This window comes from Mesocricetus auratus, unplaced genomic scaffold (assembly GCF_017639785.1).
Source record: "Mesocricetus auratus isolate SY011 unplaced genomic scaffold, BCM_Maur_2.0 Super-Scaffold_100007, whole genome shotgun sequence".
Classification (NCBI taxonomy): Eukaryota; Metazoa; Chordata; class Mammalia; order Rodentia; family Cricetidae; genus Mesocricetus; species Mesocricetus auratus.
Genome location: NW_024429191.1, coordinates 13,866,595 through 13,885,165, shown reverse-complemented (window position 1 = coordinate 13,885,165; position 18,571 = coordinate 13,866,595). Strand labels below are relative to the sequence as shown.

The 18,571-nt window shown below is 40.8% G+C and overlaps 1 pseudogene; it reads left to right on the top strand.

The window, feature by feature from the left end:
• The first annotated feature begins 14,504 nt into the window (after positions 1 to 14,504).
• Positions 14,505 to 16,551, top strand: LOC101844651 (annotated as a pseudogene).
• Positions 16,552 to 18,571: the final 2,020 nt, after the last annotated feature.

Below are 18,571 nucleotides of genomic sequence, written 5' to 3'. Positions count from 1 at the left end.
ACCCTGAAAGACAGAGCAATGGTGATCAGTCAAGGGAGCTAAACTTGTCTCTTCTGAATAACAAAGTTGCCCTGGTTGCCATCATTGTTGTGATGTGCTAGCTTGTGCTGCAAATGTTTTTCTTAAATTGACTCATTTAGTCCTCAGAATAACTTAAGAGGTAAGGACTATTATTATTCTCCTTTCAAGACAAAGGAGAATATTTCCAGTAGCTCACATGGCTAGTTAGTAGCAGAAAGAAGTGAGATCCAAATATGCCACCTGGCTTCTAGATCCAGCTGACAAATTCTATCTATTCACATTACCTCCGCTGATCCATATCCATCCACCCCTATTCAGATGAGATAGGGGCCACCAGCAGCTCCCCCAACTGCTTTGCCCTTCTTCCTTTCATTTCCTGCTAGCTTCATCTCTCTGCTTTCCACCACCAAAAACTTCTCTGAACTCTGCCATTTCTGTGGGCTCTCTGATTCAACTCACTAGCTTGAGTAGCCTTGGGTTGCCCACACCAGCTCGACTCAGTTATTGACACCCACTATGTGTGAAGCATTGTGTTAGGTATAGCAGAGAGGTCAACACCCTGTCCTGGTCTTGCCATCGAGGAGAAGACAGACCATAGAAAAACAAACGTGTAGATGAATAATGGCAAATTCTAATTAGTTCGTTTAAGGAAATAAAGCGAACTGCATCTGAAGAACAATGACCCACCCCTTCCAGGCTCCACCATATGCCTATCCTTCCCCCACCCCTTACATATTCAAGGCAAATCACATCTTTGCCTCTATATGAGTTGTCTTCCCCACACTTCACCTGAATAATCCCTTTAACTCCAAATATCTCAGGCTAGGGTATTTCCCTTTAGAAGCCCTCCAACTCTAGGCTGGGCTCAGTTCTCTACTTTGCAAGTGAATGAAATGGGCACAGGAAAGAAACTGAAATAGCCACTCCATGGGTGAAATGGCACAAATTTATTCTAAAATGCCAAGGCTGTCTACTGGGAAAGCATGGAGAAGTGACAGGGGAAAGATTTTAGGGTTAAATGATAAGTTAATAGACACCTAGACACCCACAGCTAAATATTGAGCTAAATTCCTGGAACCCAGTGACAGACAGGGAGGAGTGATGAGCAAAGGGGTCAAGACCGGGCTGGTGAAACCCACAAAGACAGCTGACCTGGAAAAGGGGGAGCTCTTGGGCCCCAGACTGGTGGCTGAGAGGTGTGAGACTGATGCAGACCCCCTGAATGTGGGTGTCAGTGAGGAGGCCTAGGCAATCTATGGGGCCTTAGGTAGTAGATCAGTATTTATCCCTGGTGTAACTTTGGGTGCCCATCCCACAATGAGGGATGCTCTCTCAGCCTGGACTCTTGGGGGAGTGCCTAGGCTCTGCCCTGAAAGAAATGACAGACTCTGGAGATCCCCCATGGAGGATCACCCTCCCTGGGGAATGGAGTGGGGATTGGGTGGGGAGCTGGGGGGCCTGGTAGGGAGGTGGAGGAGGAGGGAGGGAGAGGGAGCTGGGATTGCCATGTGAAGCAAGCTTGTTTCTAATTTAAATTAAAAATTAAAAAAAAGAGGAGGAAAAGATAAGAGAAAAAAATTAGCTAATAGCACCATAATCATATGTTAGTGGGAAAGCTAAAAGTCCCTCTTGCCAGAGATAAGGAGACTGATTCCTGTTTAGGAATAGTAGCTTCTATCTAAATGTCTGGCCTTGGGAAAAGAAATTTTGGGGGGGACCAGACAGCAAGTCCTTTAACACTAGTTACTGAACGGTATTCCTTAAAACCCCTGTATCGAAGTCTTAACCCTAAGTGTGTTTTTAGAGATAGACGTTAAATGAGGCAGATAAGTTAAAATGAAGTCATTCAGGTAGATCTCATAAAGTGTCCTTATTGTTTGGTTGGAGCCTCCCCATTGCTGTCTATCTCCCCACCCCACCCCAACCCCATCTGCTCAGAGAGTCTCCAAAGAAAGGAAGGTGCCAAAAAGCCAAGTTCTGTATTCTTGATGAGTATTGAAACTTCCTCCCCTGGTCACTCAAGCACCCAAGAGCACAAGCGCTCCAGCCCCACCCCCAAGAACTCAGCTTTTGACCACACTTGGGCACAAATCCAGCTTGTGGTGGACATGTTATCCCCCCTAGCCTACAATCTATAAAAACCTTTTTGCCCTGACTCACACGACTTCTCGGGCCTCATTTTCTGAGATCAGTGAACCAGCCAGGGAGTTGCTTTGCTCAATAAACCTACTGTTACACTTTTTCAGTTCAGCTTACTTCGTTGGCAGAGAAACTTACTATGGGTGGGTGAGTGTGGGGGCAGAAAAACCTATAACTTGTGAGTAGAGATGATCTAGATTCAGACCCACACGGTGGAAAGATCAAATGAAGACACAAGAAAAGAAGCCATCTGCGAGCTGGGGAAGGAAGCCCCAGGAGAGCTTTGGCCTTGGACTCTTAGCCTCCAGAGCTTTGAAAACGACTTTGTGTCAAGTCATCCCACCTGTGCTGCCTTGTTCCCACAAGCCTGGCAAACTAATATCTTAACATCCAACATAAGTCTTGGTGATGGACTTGTCTGTCCCTGGGCCCAAGTCATATAACACCATCCCACTTTACAGCTCTGTACCTCTAATGTGGAGCTCAAGGCTGAGCATCTGGTAGAGTCTCATTGTGTTTGCTGAATGACTGGAAGAATGAATGAGCCATTTACTCTCCTCATGCAGAGGGCATCTTCTGTGCACATTACTTCTAGAAACGGGAAAGCAATCTGGGACAGAATAACCATCCCAGGGTGAGTTTAGCACTATCCAAAGGAAAAGAAAGGGGTACCCACAGTACAGTTCCCTCTGCAGCAATCAGGATTTAGAAAAACTGAAGCAATTCCCCTTAGCACAGATCTGTGGTATTTCCTGGTTCTTTCAAATACATTTAATTCTGCACATGGAAAATAATGGCATCATTATTTAATCCAGAACACAATAACAACAATAGATTGCTCACGTGGGTGCACAAGTTCCCAGCAGAGAATTTAATGTGCACATTGCCTCTACCCACATATACAGCCAAGGCAGTGTGAATGGGCGCTGGCCCATTCGTGTGGCCTGCAAAGAGAATGCGGATGCCTATGGTTGTTATAACAGCAAAAGGGGGGAAACAAAGAAAGCCCAAGGGTACGGCTGTGACTCCACTTATAACTGATGCATACCTTTAGTTTAGTCCTTTGCAAATAGTCCAAAGAAATATCTGATGCTGCAGAAAGACTGCTGTCATCCGTGGTAGATACTCATCAATTATTATTAAGTATTGCATGGTTCAGGTCAAGATATAATATGTCTGAGAAAAACCATGGCACCTCCTTTTAATCTTGCGTAGAAAACAATTAAAGTATATAAAGCACATTATTAAAATATGTAAAATTTATAATTTAATTATAAGATTGCATGGCTTTATGATCTAATAGTTCTGCTGTATTTTGCATATTAGTGAACAATTGCTTTCTTAAAGCACACAGTAGAATCATTTACTTGATGCTGGAGAATAAGTTAATTATGGATTCCCAGTATATGACTAATGGATTTAATAATCACTTTACTGTAGAATTAACTTATACTTCCCTGTGCTTATAGCACTAATGATGATATTCATAAAAGTTACATTTTTTAAAAATGTAAGATTGGCACAAAAAGGGAAACCAGTGTATAACTTGGCTTTAGGTGGAGCCGTTCTAAATAGGTAGTTCTGAGGCATCAAGGCCCCCTCCTCACCCTGACATAAATCATTCCTGTCCTCTTTACCGCTCACCCCCGCCACCAACTCTGCCTCCATTGGCTTTATTAAGGGAATTTATTTTATTTAAGGGAAGACGAAATGCTTGCCAGATCCATTCAGTGAAACTCCGGTGTGTTTTTGCAATCTTGGTTGTGGGTTGCCGTGTGGACTCTTCGCTTCCATGCTCTTTATGGCACGCTGCAAAGACCCAAAGAGGCCACGAGCACACTGGGATGGCCCAGGCCCTCTCTTTGTCTTAGTCTTATTGGTTGAAGCCACTCAGCCTTCTCCTTCATCCCGAACAAATGACACTAGCAAAAGAGACAGCAGGGATGGTCTTTGTATAAGGAAAAGCCCCTACTCTGTCTTTCCTATCTTTTATCCTTCCTTACCATTACCTCAGCACCTCACGCACCATCATCATCCTCGTGCCCACCCTTACCACCACCACCATTATAGTACCATCACTATCATCCATGTTACTCCCCCCCCCATGGAACATAGCTGATTAATTTCTAGCTCTGCCAGCTTACCAGCTAGGTGATCTTAGGTGTGCCATTAAAACCCTCCAGCCCATTTCCATACTTCTAAAATAAGAAAATGGATTCCTCCACATCCCCACCCCAGATTAGAAGTGCCCACTGTCAAGTTCTCATTGCGATGCTTATATGGATCCATATAATATCCGACTGTTCCTGGCATTTACATTCCCTTCAGATTTTAAAAATCCTGAAAGCAAAGAGATTAAGGCTTATATTTTGCTATATTGCACAGAACTGTCCACAAAGCACATACATACTAAACACATGCTGAGAGGTTGATTGAAAAGTGTAGATCCTTAATTTTACAGCAGAAGTATATGTTCTTGCTGTGGGATGGTTCGGGATCAGATAGGCTTTACCCGGGAGCTTGGTGGAAATGCACCTGAGCCGAGCCAGGCCGGGCCTTGACGGTGGCTCTTCGGGTGATGTGCATGCATGCCGTGGCTCATCTGATTGTAGACTATTAATGACAAAGCTAAAGGTTACAGACAAAGAGCAAGGGCATGGAGTCTGTTTTGTCATGGTAAAAGCTAAAGTGGTATTCGGAACGCTTAGCTTGAAACTAAGAAAAAAACACTATGCTCATACAATTTTGTAAAGTAGAAAACAAATGCTTAAACCCAGCAATTTCTAGTACCAAGAAATGATATTACTATTATGCTTTTCCCTTGAAACACTAAAACTCACCACCTTCATTTGTCTCCACTTCTCTCCATTTCAGCCCCATATTCACTTTGTCTTTCCAACCTGTCCCACCAGCAAAAAGCAAAATAAATGCATTTAGTGTTGCTTGACTTTCCCTGCTCCTCTGACTTTTAGGTGTCTTTTGGTTTCCAAATGTGAAATAATACTTAAAATGTCTTAGATTTACACACTCCATTATGCCTTACAAAAGATTGCATGCACTTATTTCATAAAGATGAATCATGTCCTGGGAAAGAGAGAGTGAAAGAGTAGGAAAAGGAGGAGGACTTAGAAGTGAGATTCACCTGGGCACAAATCTTGGCTCTGCTAAGATTTCAACCGTGGGCAAGTTATTATTTAGTCTCTCTGCCTGTATCTCCTCATTTGCCAAATGAGGTGTTTAAATGACTGCATCATAAGCTAGCTATTTGAGTTAGCGTTGGAGTTGTGAGGTATTAATGGAAACTGACTCGCCAGGGCTTGGATGCCGGTGTGTGTCCCCAACTGCTCACATCTAGCTTTCCTGTCATTCTAATTCATTCTGCACCCTGTTGTGTCATAGCTGTTCTTCTCCAGGCTGGCAGCTGGTGGCAAGCATGACCTCTTCCTTTCCTCTCGTCTCTGAACTGTTTAAATCCCTCTGTAAAACCTGCTACTTTTATGAAGCATGCAGTGATATTTGATACCTAGATCTTGAGTGATCAAACAAGACACAATGCCAATTCTAAGAAAAATGGCGCTCACCCTCTGAAGGAAAGCAGTCAGTTCCCCTCCCTTTCTTGAGCATCTCTCTCTTTCTCTCTATTACCTCAACTCATCTATCACACTTAGGCAGAAATCCATACGTCTAGTTTAAATCACTGTTTCTCAGGCAACAGCTAGGCCACTTAGCAAGAGTCTAAAGCAAGCCAATATAATACTCTCGGAGTAATATTTGGCCAAAGGTTACTGGGCCGGAGTAACTTAATTATTCCAAGAGGTCTCACTTTTACTATGATTATCGATTGCTATGAACTAATGAAAAAGAAAGATGCTATTTATTAAGTGTCTCTAACTCCCTTAGAAGCTTTTACATATGGATCTCATTTCACCTTCATCACAACTCTGTAATGAGTTTTCTAATTTAAAGGAAATTTTAAGATCGAGATTACCTGAGGTCACCTGCTGCTGGTGACATCAGAGTCAAGGTTCAAACAAAGCCATAAATGATTGTGTTTTCTTGCTATTACCTGTAAGGTAAAATTTATGTTGAACTAAGTGGTGTGTGTTTTATCTGAAGGTTGTAGGTCCTAGATAGGTCAGTGTTCCCACAGAAAGATCCCCCACATTGTCACTCAGGAGATGAAGCTTAACAACCTGCCTCCTGGGATTCTAGAGAGCAGATGAGGCTGGGGTAGCCCTGTTCAGGACTCCTAGACTTTTGACATATTCTGCTAAAACGGCATATTATCCCAGAACACCTCCAGCTTTTTGTTTTTTCTCCTTTTCATCTTGCAATGAGCTACCTGCAAAAGGCTCTTAATTCTCTGCACTGTCATTTTCAAAACATCTCATTCTCCAGTCTCATTGCATAATCCTACCCCCAGATATTCACAACATTTTCAAGTCTTTTTATTCAAGGAAATAATTGACCCAAACCAGATGTCTGGTGTATTTATTTCTCTGTCCCTTTAACAAATTGTGTATGTGTGTGTGTGTGTTTATTTATCTACATAGCAGCTTTTAGATGTCTGTGGTACAATGTGGCTGGCTTCATGACACGCCCCTCCTGAGATTTATGCGTCTGCGCCTCCCCATCTCTCCTTCTCAGTTGCTGTTTGGTTTGCTGTTGCTTCCAGCTTCCAGCACTATGTAACTTCTCCCGTTTGCAATGGAATGGAACTACTGCCTCTTATCTTTGCCCTTGTTGGTTCTTATAATTCCTTCAGTGTCATTTTAGTGGGGTTTGAAGAGAGAATAAGAATACATATGAGAATATGTTTTACCAAAATCTTTATGTTTTACTGTTTAGCAGTTCTTTGAGAACCATAATATGTTAAATAATGACCCAGGTCCTAACTGGACCTCAGATGAACAGAGGCCAATTAGGTGGGACCATAGATACACTCCGGTATTTCATAAAATATATTTTATATTGTTAGTCTTTTGCCTAAGACAGAGGGAAAGAAGGAGGGAGAAAAGATGGAAATTCATTCCCTAAAATAATTTTTTAATCACATATGATAATAAACTTTATACTTTAAGTAATTTTTCTTCATTAATATGTCCCAGGTTTCACTATTAGGTGGTAAAGCAATTCTATTCTCATACAATAACTGTCTTGGGATTTGGCTTCCAAAGCCACCCAGGAGGCAAAATTCACAATTGCACTGTCAAGAGCATAGTCTGTTTTAAACCCAAAAGCTGTCCCTAGAAAACCTGCGTCCCAGAAGAGCATTTGTAAATTTTTAAGCATCCTATTTATCTTCTCTAGACTTGGAGTCTGATACCAGTATTGGCTTCAACGTAGCTGGGTTAGATTTGTAAGCATGTTAGAGGGGAAGGGAGGGGGAGAAGAGCAGACACGGGCATTTTTTTTTCTGAGATACAGGGCTGTCATCCATTGCCTTGGAAAGGAAGGCCATGACAAGGCAATGGTACTCAGAGGCTGGCCATATGCTTTCTACCCATCTCTTGGCTCTGGGCTGTGAATGCTGGCTGAGATTACTTGTGTGTGGGGATGGGGAGTGTGGGCAGTGGTGATGGCTTGTAAAGCATGATTTAGAACTCTTTTCCAGCCTCCAGATTCTCTGTCTGGATCTGTGTTGATATGTGTGATTGGGAAATATCTGTGTCCATCCTACCCCCACCCAAACAACAACACAAAAACCCTGTGAGAATGTATGGGCCATCAAGGAGCCAGATTTGTAGGTGAGCACAAATACTCTGGGACTCAACCATACATAGTACCCTCATCACTGAATGCAAGTTTGAAAGACAATATAGAGATCTTTCATATACTTCTCTGTTCCTAACATCAACTGTGAGTGTTGGTGAAGTAAAAGACTACTACCTGCTGGGCAGTAGTGGTGCACACATTTAACCCCAGCATTCAGGTAGCAGAGGCTATGAATTTGATGCCAGCCTAGCCTACAGAGTGAGTTCCAGACAGTGAGGGCTACACAGAGAAATCCCTCTCAAAACCAAAACCAAAGCTACCACCACTAACAACAAACACCACCCCCATCCCACAGACACAGTACATAATTAATTGGGTGAAAGTTGACTTTGGTGTTGATAGTTGGAAATATATATCCTTTGAAATAAGCACATGTGTGTAGGTTGTAAATATTCATTGCTTGATAAGTGAGTAGAATAGAGTAAATATGTCAATGAGAAATCATTTGCATTAATTTGGGCACACTAAAAAGCAATAAGAAGATAAAATAAAGTTCTACAGATGGCCAGATTTTCCTCAAAAGGATAAAGAAGCCAAAGCAAACATAAACTTCAAAGCCCATCAGGAAGGATGAAGAAAAACAAAGCAATTACAGCAGCAATTTCACAGAAACAATTTTAGAGCTCTGCTTTAGTATAATTCAGTCTTCAGAATCAAGGCACTCCAATCTCCTATAGGTTTTCCAGTATCCTAGCATATACCCTGTGCCACCTTAAAGTGCTCACCAAATACGTCAACATGGAGTTTTGGAGACAACTGTTAACAAGATGGGGCAAACTCAACACCTGGGATCCATGGGTTCTCTGTCTCGCTCTTCTTCCCTCCCTTTCTCTTTCCTTTTTTCCCCTTCCCTCCTCCTCCCCCCACTCTCTGGTTGAGTGTCTCTGCTTCTCTGTCTCTCTCACAAACACATATGCACTGTTATTATGGTGTTCAAATCCACTGGGAGAAGCCAAAGCCTTAGGCTCAATTTAAATTTAGAGCAAATGAATTTATTCTTACTGTTACCAGAACAGCATGCCCTGAGGTAGGCAGTTTAAGGTTACGTGTTTTTGCTTTTTTTTTTTTTTTTCTGAGACAGGGTTTCTCTGTGTAGACTTGGCTGTCCTGGAACTCACTCTTTAAACCAGGTTGGCCTCGAACTCACAGAGATCCTTCTACCTCTGCCTCCCCAGTGTTGGGATTAAAGGTGTGCACCATCACCACCCAACTCCTTAAGCAGGTTTTACAGAAGCAAAGGCAACTGTTGATACTACACAGTCCATTATCCTATTCTTATCTCACTCACAGGCCAATAGGATCTCCCAGGTATCTCAGAGTGAAAAGTTGCCAGTCCTTAAGGGATGGCTGACTCCACCTTAAGTCTCTCTAGTCATCATAGAGGACCTTCGAAAATTATTACTTAGGTCTGAGCGCTCTAATGACTGGGGTGGGATAGAGCAGCTCATTTCTGAGCAGGTACCAACACTATAATATACACACATCTTATGACATGGTCATTTCACTTAGTTTTCAAAAGTTGGCTTCACGTGCTGTTTCCCCTCCTGCATTTCTTTCTGACAAAGGAACATTCAAATTTACAAATTGCAGAGTCCCAGAATGAAATAAGTTTTCATCAGCAGCCCTTCCTGTGCAATAAGACCAGCCCATCCTAACAGAGCCTCAGGGCCATACACACAGATGAGCAGGGCTTGCAGGGCATTGTGGAGAAGAATGTGTTAAAATCAAAGCTCCAGAGAATTACATGGTTTGCACAGTTCATGTGGGGAGAATGTTTTTGCTTATGAACTACATGTTCAAAATAAAATCTTGAATTGACCCTAACCTGTTAAGAATGTGTTCTGTTGAAACAAGAGTCACCTTGTCCAGAGGGACAGAACCAGTGACACATGTGATTCCACAGTCCCTCACACCAGTGGCATATTTATCATTAGCACATTTATCATTAATGATTGCTCAGGTGGCTAAGTTTTCCTTGCAGGATCCACTTTTTTTTTTAACTTATTAGAGTCCACCGATCATTGCTTTTGAAGCTCAGCAAGTCAGCTTACAGAAATTGTCTATGTTCTTCCTCTCCTTTGATCCATAACTTTTCAATGTGACTTGTGAATTCCTCAGACTAAGAAGATGGGTCTGAAAGATATCATCTATGTTAATAAATGTTTTTATATGCATAGGGATTTTATTATATATACATATATATGCTTTTATAATATGCTCTTTTATATAGACAGGGATTTTATAGTATATACATGCTTTGATAATATATGCTTTTCTATGGATAGGGCTTTTATAAAGATACCAATGATACCAATACAATGGCCAGAGAGACATGCTGATTGACAGATACCACAGGTATCTAATCTTCCACAAATGAAAGTCAGGATATTTGACTAGTGTATTTATTTATCCAAAAGATGGATTTATCTATTGTCAAAGGAAATAAAAACAGGAGGGAATCCTGATATGAATTAAGAGAGACCTGAAAATCATCATCTAATATAGTATGTGGGCTTGTCTGGCTCTCGAATCAAACAAATCAGATAAATATGAACTAATCGGAGAAATCTGAATAATGCCTAGGTATTACATGATGATATTGCAAAATGTTTTAAGGCCTAAAGCATGAGTATGATACACACACACACACACACACACACACACACACATATATATATATATATATGAATGAAAAAAATCCTTAACTCGTAGGAACATACGAGTGTAATGCAATGCCCAGGAACTGCTTTATGACAAACCAACAGAGGATAAATTTGGATGTGTTATCTTTCAGTGACCATGACAAAATACCTAGGGGGATAAAGAAGGAAAAGTTTATTTGTGCTCATAGGCTACGAGCTTTTGGCCCATGGCTTCTTTAGGCCTGTGAAGGCATAGTCTGCTTACATGGTAGATGGAGGATAGATAGATGGGGGAGAGAGAGAAGGGGTCAGGGTCCCAGTGTCCCCTTTAAGAGGATGCTCTCATAGAACTGAAAGACCTCAACTAGCTTCATTTAATAGTTGCACCCCTACCCCCCAATCATGCTGATGATCAAACATTTAACACATGTGTGTGTTTATCCAAATAGCACCCCTGTGTGTAACCAATTTACCAATTGTCAAGTCATTCCCTATTTGGACATCTCGCCCTCTTTGAACCTTGAAACCCATTGTTAGAGCTTCCTCCACACAAACACTTCTCTATATGCTTCGGCCTCTGGAATCCTAGGACCAGCTATCTCCTTTTCATCCCAGCATAGATGTTCTTCTCACACTTACTGGGCTTCAGAATTCTATTCTACATTTTTATCCAAGTTTCTGGTCTCTGCAGGCATACTGGGTTTATACCTTGATAAGAATATCAACTCAATAGGTCAAAACACTCATAGACACTCTCCTCCTTCATTTAGTCTCTGACACCCCAACAAGGACTACAATCATGTGAAGGCACATTCCTTGCTCTGTTGAAACATTTTTTTTATGTTTGTGACCAAGCCCACATATATAGACATCTCTTTCATGATTAGGCCACAACTAAGCTTTTGCTACAACTGGTGTGAACTGTGCTTCCTCTTATCTTTGGGCTTTAGGAGTAGCCCAAGTTAGGTGTTTACAACCTGACAACTTTGCCATCAAAAGAGTCCTTAGTGAACAAGAAACTGTATGTTCAACACATGTATAAACCAAACTTGGAAAGACTTTTTAGAAATAGTTTTCAGCCTGGCAGTTCATCTCATAATGAGACAGCTGGGGAACAGAAGAAGAAAAGAGAAAGAAAGGCTGAGGATTTGACTTTCCTCGACTCTATCTTAGTTAGGGTTTCTATTGTTATGAAGAGACACCATGACCACAGAAACTCTTATAAAGGAAAACATTTAATTGGGGTGGCTTCCAGTTCAGAAGTTTAGCCATTAACATCATGGTGGGACATGGTTGTATGCTGACAAACACGGTACTGGGGAAGGTGCCTACATCTTGACCTGCGGGCAACAGGAAGTTGTCTGAACTAGGCATAGCTTGAGCATAAGAGACCTCAAAGTCCACCCCATAGTGACACACTTACTCCAACAAGGCCATACCTACTTCAACAAGGCCACACCTATTAATAGTACCATTCCTTTATGAGTTTATGGGGTAATTACATTTAAACTACCACAGGTTCCTTTATTTTTCTCTAGAGAGAGATCTTGCGAACCCATAGTGCTGACCATGCCCGTTTGGGCGTGGTCACAGGTACGTAGATCCCACAGGGGATAAAAGAGCTGGGAGGAAGGAGATGCTCTCTCTTTGGGTGCCCATTGCATCCCAGAGAGCAGTGTGCAGACCTTTGGTTCTTGGCTTTCTGGGCTTCTGACTTAAGTGATTTCTCCCTCAATAAAATATCATAGGACATCCCTACTTTGTGTAACTTAATATTTCCACAATATTTTTCCTTATCAAAAGAGACTTTCCTGGTTGACTGCGTCTTCTCACAGTAGATTTGAGATATCACCACACTGGCAAAAAGTATTAGCCTTAGTTTATTAAGAAATAGAATGTTTTTTGCCTATTTAAGGACTATTAATATGCAAAGTAATATATTTTTATATAATATATTATATAATATACAAATATACCTACCACTATTAGATATGTTTTCCTCCAAATTAGTTTTACTTTGAAAACAATTATTGTTGTATAGATTGATATAATCTAAATTAATCTCATAACAACCTTTCAAAATAAGGTACTTGAAAAACTGGTATGTCTATTCTTGGGAGCAAACATTTGTGCATAAAATAGGCTTTTGCTATAATAACTTTTTTCTAACCCATTCTTAGAATTTATACATTTTATGTACTCCACTTTAAAGATACATTATTTTTTAAAGGTGTGTGCGTGTGTGTGTGTGTGTGTGCGTGTGCATATATACTATTGCTTAGTTAAAACCATTGTGCAATGACAGTAAGGAGCTGTGTTCATCTTTTCTGATTGGCCTTTCCTCCAGCTTCACACAATTCCCATCTTTAATAAGAATATGAATAAGACATAATCAGATCTCATGGGAATTTTTCATTACAATATGCATTTTTCTCATTATAAAAATGAACCACACTGTGCAGGATTCATCACTTAGCTGGTTAAATTGCCTGTCTTTTACAAATGAATGACACACATTTACTGATTTTTGTTTTATGACATAATAGGAACTGCACCTAGGGGCTTGTGTGCAATAGGCAAATACTCTGTGTTAAATACCCCTCCCCTGTTTTTGATTTTGACACCATGTATCACTGTGTTATCAGGTATTTAGTTATAGTCATGAGAAAAGTAATTAATACATGCAGCAGCATTCGAATCTGTCCACATTATTTGATTCTACAGTTTATTTTCCTAAACACTGTCCTCTACTGCTTCACCTCATGTCATCACTTACAGCAAGACTTGTCATCTTGATCTCAGAAATAACTTAGAGACACTGGGTAAATTTCCTGAAGGGCCAGAAGTATGCTACTCTGACAAACTATGTTTCCCCACAGAGCACAAAGAAAGATCAAAACCACCTGGAAGGCTAGTTTGCATAATAGAAGATAATCCTGTAATTACTAAAGGCTTTAATGTTTTTCCTTTAATTGGATTTTGTGGTAGAAATGAATTACCTGACATCCTGGAGCATCTTCTGTGCTCATTTTAATAGCTTTAGTGACACAATTCTACCTTAAATTTTATTTAGTGACAAAAGATATGAAACCAAATGCATATTTTGTTGACTGACAATCATAGAAGGGAGGGATCGTTGAAACAGTAATCTTAAGCAGTCTCTCATATTCAAAGGTAAAAAATAATTTGGTTTCTGTTTCTAGATTTTCTGGTGAACTCACAAGATAACGAGCATTCTCTGCTGTCTGTTTTACAAGCCCATATTTATGTCATTTCTCCTCTGGGGATGAGAAACAACAGGAAACACCCCCAAATCACATAATCATTTCTCCTGCCAGAACCTAAAACTGAAGCTGACAGAAATATGACTTTTAGACAGTAGTTTTACAAGGTGTATGGGATCAAAAAATCTGGCAAAGGCAGTAGGCAATTATATTGGGATATTATATAGCATATGTGATAGAAAAAACATTGTTGTCTTGGATATGGAGCTAAGTGTTATAATGTGGGAGTCATAGTTGAGATTGGACATCAAAAACCTCAGACATGGAACTTAATAAATAGGAGAAATAGGACCTAAAGGCTAGGCTCACAAGCAAAAATATAAGAAATAGGAGAGTCTTGGAGAAACAAGTATGAAAACTAGAAAAAGAAAGGGTAATTTCTAGGAAGCTCATATACTTTAAGAGAGAGCCTGCTTCTAAAGAAAAACAAGGTGAGAGGTGACCTGAAAAGGTGTCTTCTGACCTCCACAAACACACTTTGGCATGTGAATGCTCTTCCCACCAGCAATAACTCTTTTTTTTTTTTTTTTTTGCCAGAAGGATGAGCATACTAAAAATTTCAAGGTTTAGAAGTTGAGCGGCCGGTATAAGGACTCATGGACTATGGAAAACCTATGAAAACCCAGGGTCAAGAGAGGAAGCTATGGGGGTCCTGAGCACAGGCTTTTGGCTGTTGCTGGTATGCCTCGCACTGGTGCTGCCAGCCTCGGAGACAAAGTCCTGGCGAGGAGAGGAAGCACCATGCAAATACCTTGCTTGAAGAAGCTAAAAGGGGCAATCTTTAAAGAGAATGCATCGAAGAACTCTACAATAAAGAGGAAGCCAGGGAGGTCTTTGAAAACAATCCCCAAACGGGTTATTTTTATCCAAAATATTTGAGTTGTCTGGGCACGTTCCGCGCTGGCGCTTTCAGTACTGCATGGCAGTCTGTTAATGCTTACCCTGACCTCAGGAGCTGTGTCAGTGCCATCACAGACCAATGTGATCATATGCCATGCAATGAAGATGGGTGTCTGAACTGCAAACATGGCCAAGCTGCTTTCAGGTGCATCTGCAAACCAGGATGGCAAGGAGATAAGTGCCAATATGGTGTAAATGAATATAAACATCTCTCAAATGTAAATGGGGGCTGCAGCCAGATTTTCGACAACACTCCTGGAAGTTACTACTGCTCCTGCAGATGTGGCTTTGCTATGCTTTCAAATAAAAAAGACTGCAAAGATGTGGATGAGTGCTCTCTGAAGCCCGGTGTTTGTGGCACAGTTGTGTGCAAGAACACTCCAGAAGACTTTGAGTGTGAATGTCCTGACAGTTACAGACATGATCCCTCATCAAAGTCTTGCAAAGATGCAGATGAATGCTCTGAGAACATGTGTGCTCAACTGTGTGTCAGTTACCCCAGAGGCTACTCTTGTTGCTGTGATGGGAAGAACTGATTAAAGCTTGCCCAAGATCAGAAGAGTTGTGAGGGCATTCCAGTGTGCCTTCCCTTGAACCTTGACACAAGTTATGAATTATTATAGTTGGCCAGGCCGTTTGCAGGAATTGTATTATATCTGAAATTTTGTTTGCCAGAAATTACCAGATTTTCAGCTGAATTTGATTTTCAGACATATGATTCCAAGGACATCATACTGTATGCAGAATCTCTCGATCACTCAAATTGGCTCCTGATTGCACTTTGTGATGGAAAAATTGAAGTTCAGTTGAAGAATGAGTTTTCAACCCAAATCACAACCAGAGGCAATGTTATTAACAATGGTATATGGAACATGGTATCTGCGGAAGAATTAGGTGACAGTGTTAGCATTAAAATAGCTAAAGAAGCTGGGAGGAATATAGATAAACTTGGGAGCCTTTTTAAACCTACAGATGGATTTTGGATACCACAATATACTTTCCAGGATTACCGCGGATAGTGGAAAGTGCACTCATTAAACCGATTAACCTTCGTTTGGATGGATGTATACGAGGTTGGAACTTGATGAAACAAGGAGCTTTAGGTGCAAAGGAAATTATTCAAGGAAAACAAAATAATCATTGCTTCCTCACAGTGGAGAAAGGCTCCTACTACCCTGGTTCTGGAATTGCTCAGTTCAGCATAAATTACAATAATGTAACCAATGCAGAGGACTGGCAAATAAATGTGACCTTGAATATTGCTCCATCCACTGGCACTGGAGTTATGCTTGCCTTGGTTTCTGGAGACAAAGTGCCCTTTGCCTGGCCCTGGGTGGGCTCCAGCTCTGAAAATTCTCAAGATATTGTGATTTGTTGGCAATTCAGTGGTGGCTAGAATAGAGGCCATAACTCTGTGCTCTGACCAGCAATCCCAACTGAAATATAACGTTAACAGAAATGGCCTGGAACTGTAGAGCCCACTTAAGAAAGATGTCATCTACTCTAAAGATCTTCAAGGGCAACTAGCAGTCCTGGACAAAGCAATGAAAGGAACCATGGCCACTTACCTGGGTGGCATTCCAGATCTTCCCTTCAGTGCCTTTCAGTGCCCAGTGACTGCCTTTTACAGTGGCTGCATGGACGTGAACATCAACAGTGTGCAGTTGGATCTGGATGAAGCCATTTCTAAACATAATGACATCAGAGCTCACTCGTGTCCTTCAGTTAGGAAAATCCAAAAGAATGTCGAAAGTCTGTTTTCTATGCTTATAATGTCCCTTTCCTTGTAATTATTTTCACGCCCCTATCACCAGCTGGCAGGTGTCGCCTGTGATGTGCAATGTTTGAAATGATGTGGTACTTTGTCCTTCAGACTTTTGTTATATAATCCATGTTTTTTTAAAAAAGACTTTTCTTCTATTGCAGTCTAAAAACTAAATGATGAAACACATGAAAAATTTAAATTTCAATCTATTTGTTATGATGCTACTTTAGTTTATTTTAAAAGAAAGATCTCACCATCATTGAAGTAGTATTTAAGAAAGCTAGGCAGTTAAACCCAAACAAAAGCTGGTGTGGCAGATACACACTGTATGTTTGTTGCTGCTCCCTGCACCCCCACCAGGCAGGCAACAGAGCTGATAGCACTCTGAATGTGAATAAGAAGTCTGGAAGCTTTATCCCAAAGTCGTTTCCTGGAGTGGAGAGAGACTAGCTCAGGCTCCATCTTTTTTTTTACCTGGCTTTACACTTGAGCCAACACCTTCCGTGAATTAGAGGACAAGGGCAGATTGTTCTGGGAGCAGTAGCTCTTGAAGGTTGCCTGGAAGGCATTGACTTCTATTAGAGACACCAGGTTAAACTGTAAGGTGGGGTAAACACTGGGTGGATACATTTCCCAAAGTGGTCACACAGGGTCTGAATTAGAAAGGCAGCAGCCCTTAGCAGTGAGGAGGAGAGTGAGCACGTGGAAAAATGCAAAGTTTTCCTTCACCCTGGGTTTGCATTACTGTAGCTGGCTTGAATATGATTGTTGAAGTTAAAATGTGATGAGAAGTACAATTTTTAACAAAAGGATATTGATAAGAGGGATGCTGGAAATGGTTACTTTCTAACTTTGTAATGAAAGAAATATGGAGGTAAGGTTGTCAAGTATTTGCTGGTAGTGCATTCAGGTAGCAGGCTGGTGTGTTGTTCCTGAATGGATCATTTCAGGTGTGTATCAGACACCTTGTTGCCATCTGAGATATTAAATTTTATTTTACTGTAGATAGTTTACATCACATGAAAAATAATAAAGTGATATGTATTTTTAAAGTATTAAAAAAGAGTGGAAGTTATGACAGTCTAGAAATAATGGTGTACCTTGGAATATATCTGTCACTGAAAACAATTATGGAAATGGAACAATTACAAATTAGGTCAAGTTTTGTGCCTATTTTGTTTTATATGATAGACATAAAACAAGCATGAATACATATTTAACAATGATAACACACCTACATGTACATATACTATACCAGACAAGTAAAAAGACTACTACTAAAGACACGAGGGAACCACAAATGAGAACAGAGCTTAATTGGCCACACTCTTTGAGAGAACAAAAGCACCATTCCTGCCTTCCCCTGAGCTTCTTCTGGTGTTAGCAAGAAGTACCAGAGACAAACAGCAAGCAGCCGTGTCAATACACTCAAGAGTAGATAGATGTTGGAGCTAGGGAACAATTGCCTCTGGGGTTTGAGGCACAACATTCTAGAGAGAAGAAAAGTGCAGAGATGTGAACTTCAAAATCTGTTTACAAAGTCCCTGCCAATCATTGGTTGACTCCTAAGACACAAATAGAAAGGAAGAGTCTTCAGGAAAGCCATTGTAGCTGTAGCACCCCAAGAGTAAAAGGAAGTTTTTAGCAATGTACAGTGCTTGGAGATTGATTGTGTCTGGGCTCTACAAGGTAAACACCGCAGAACGTTAGTTATAAGACCTGAAAAAGAGCATAACCTAAGCGTAAGGACAAGCATTTCTAGAATGAAGGTCAAATCTACTCTTGCCCTAATAACATAAAAATGAGAATGCTGATACAGCTAAAGCCTCTATAGTTTTTCTTTCATACTATCTGAATTAGAGAAGACATTGGGCTAGGGGAACAGCTAACATAGAGAACAGGACCAAATGCCAAAAATTGGATGGCTCAGATGGCTGAGACTGGAATTATTGTATAAGAACTTTAAATATGATCAAAATATTAAGAAAATAGAGGGTGGTTGTGTGTACTCCTTTAATCCCAGCACTGGGGAGGCAGAGGCAGGT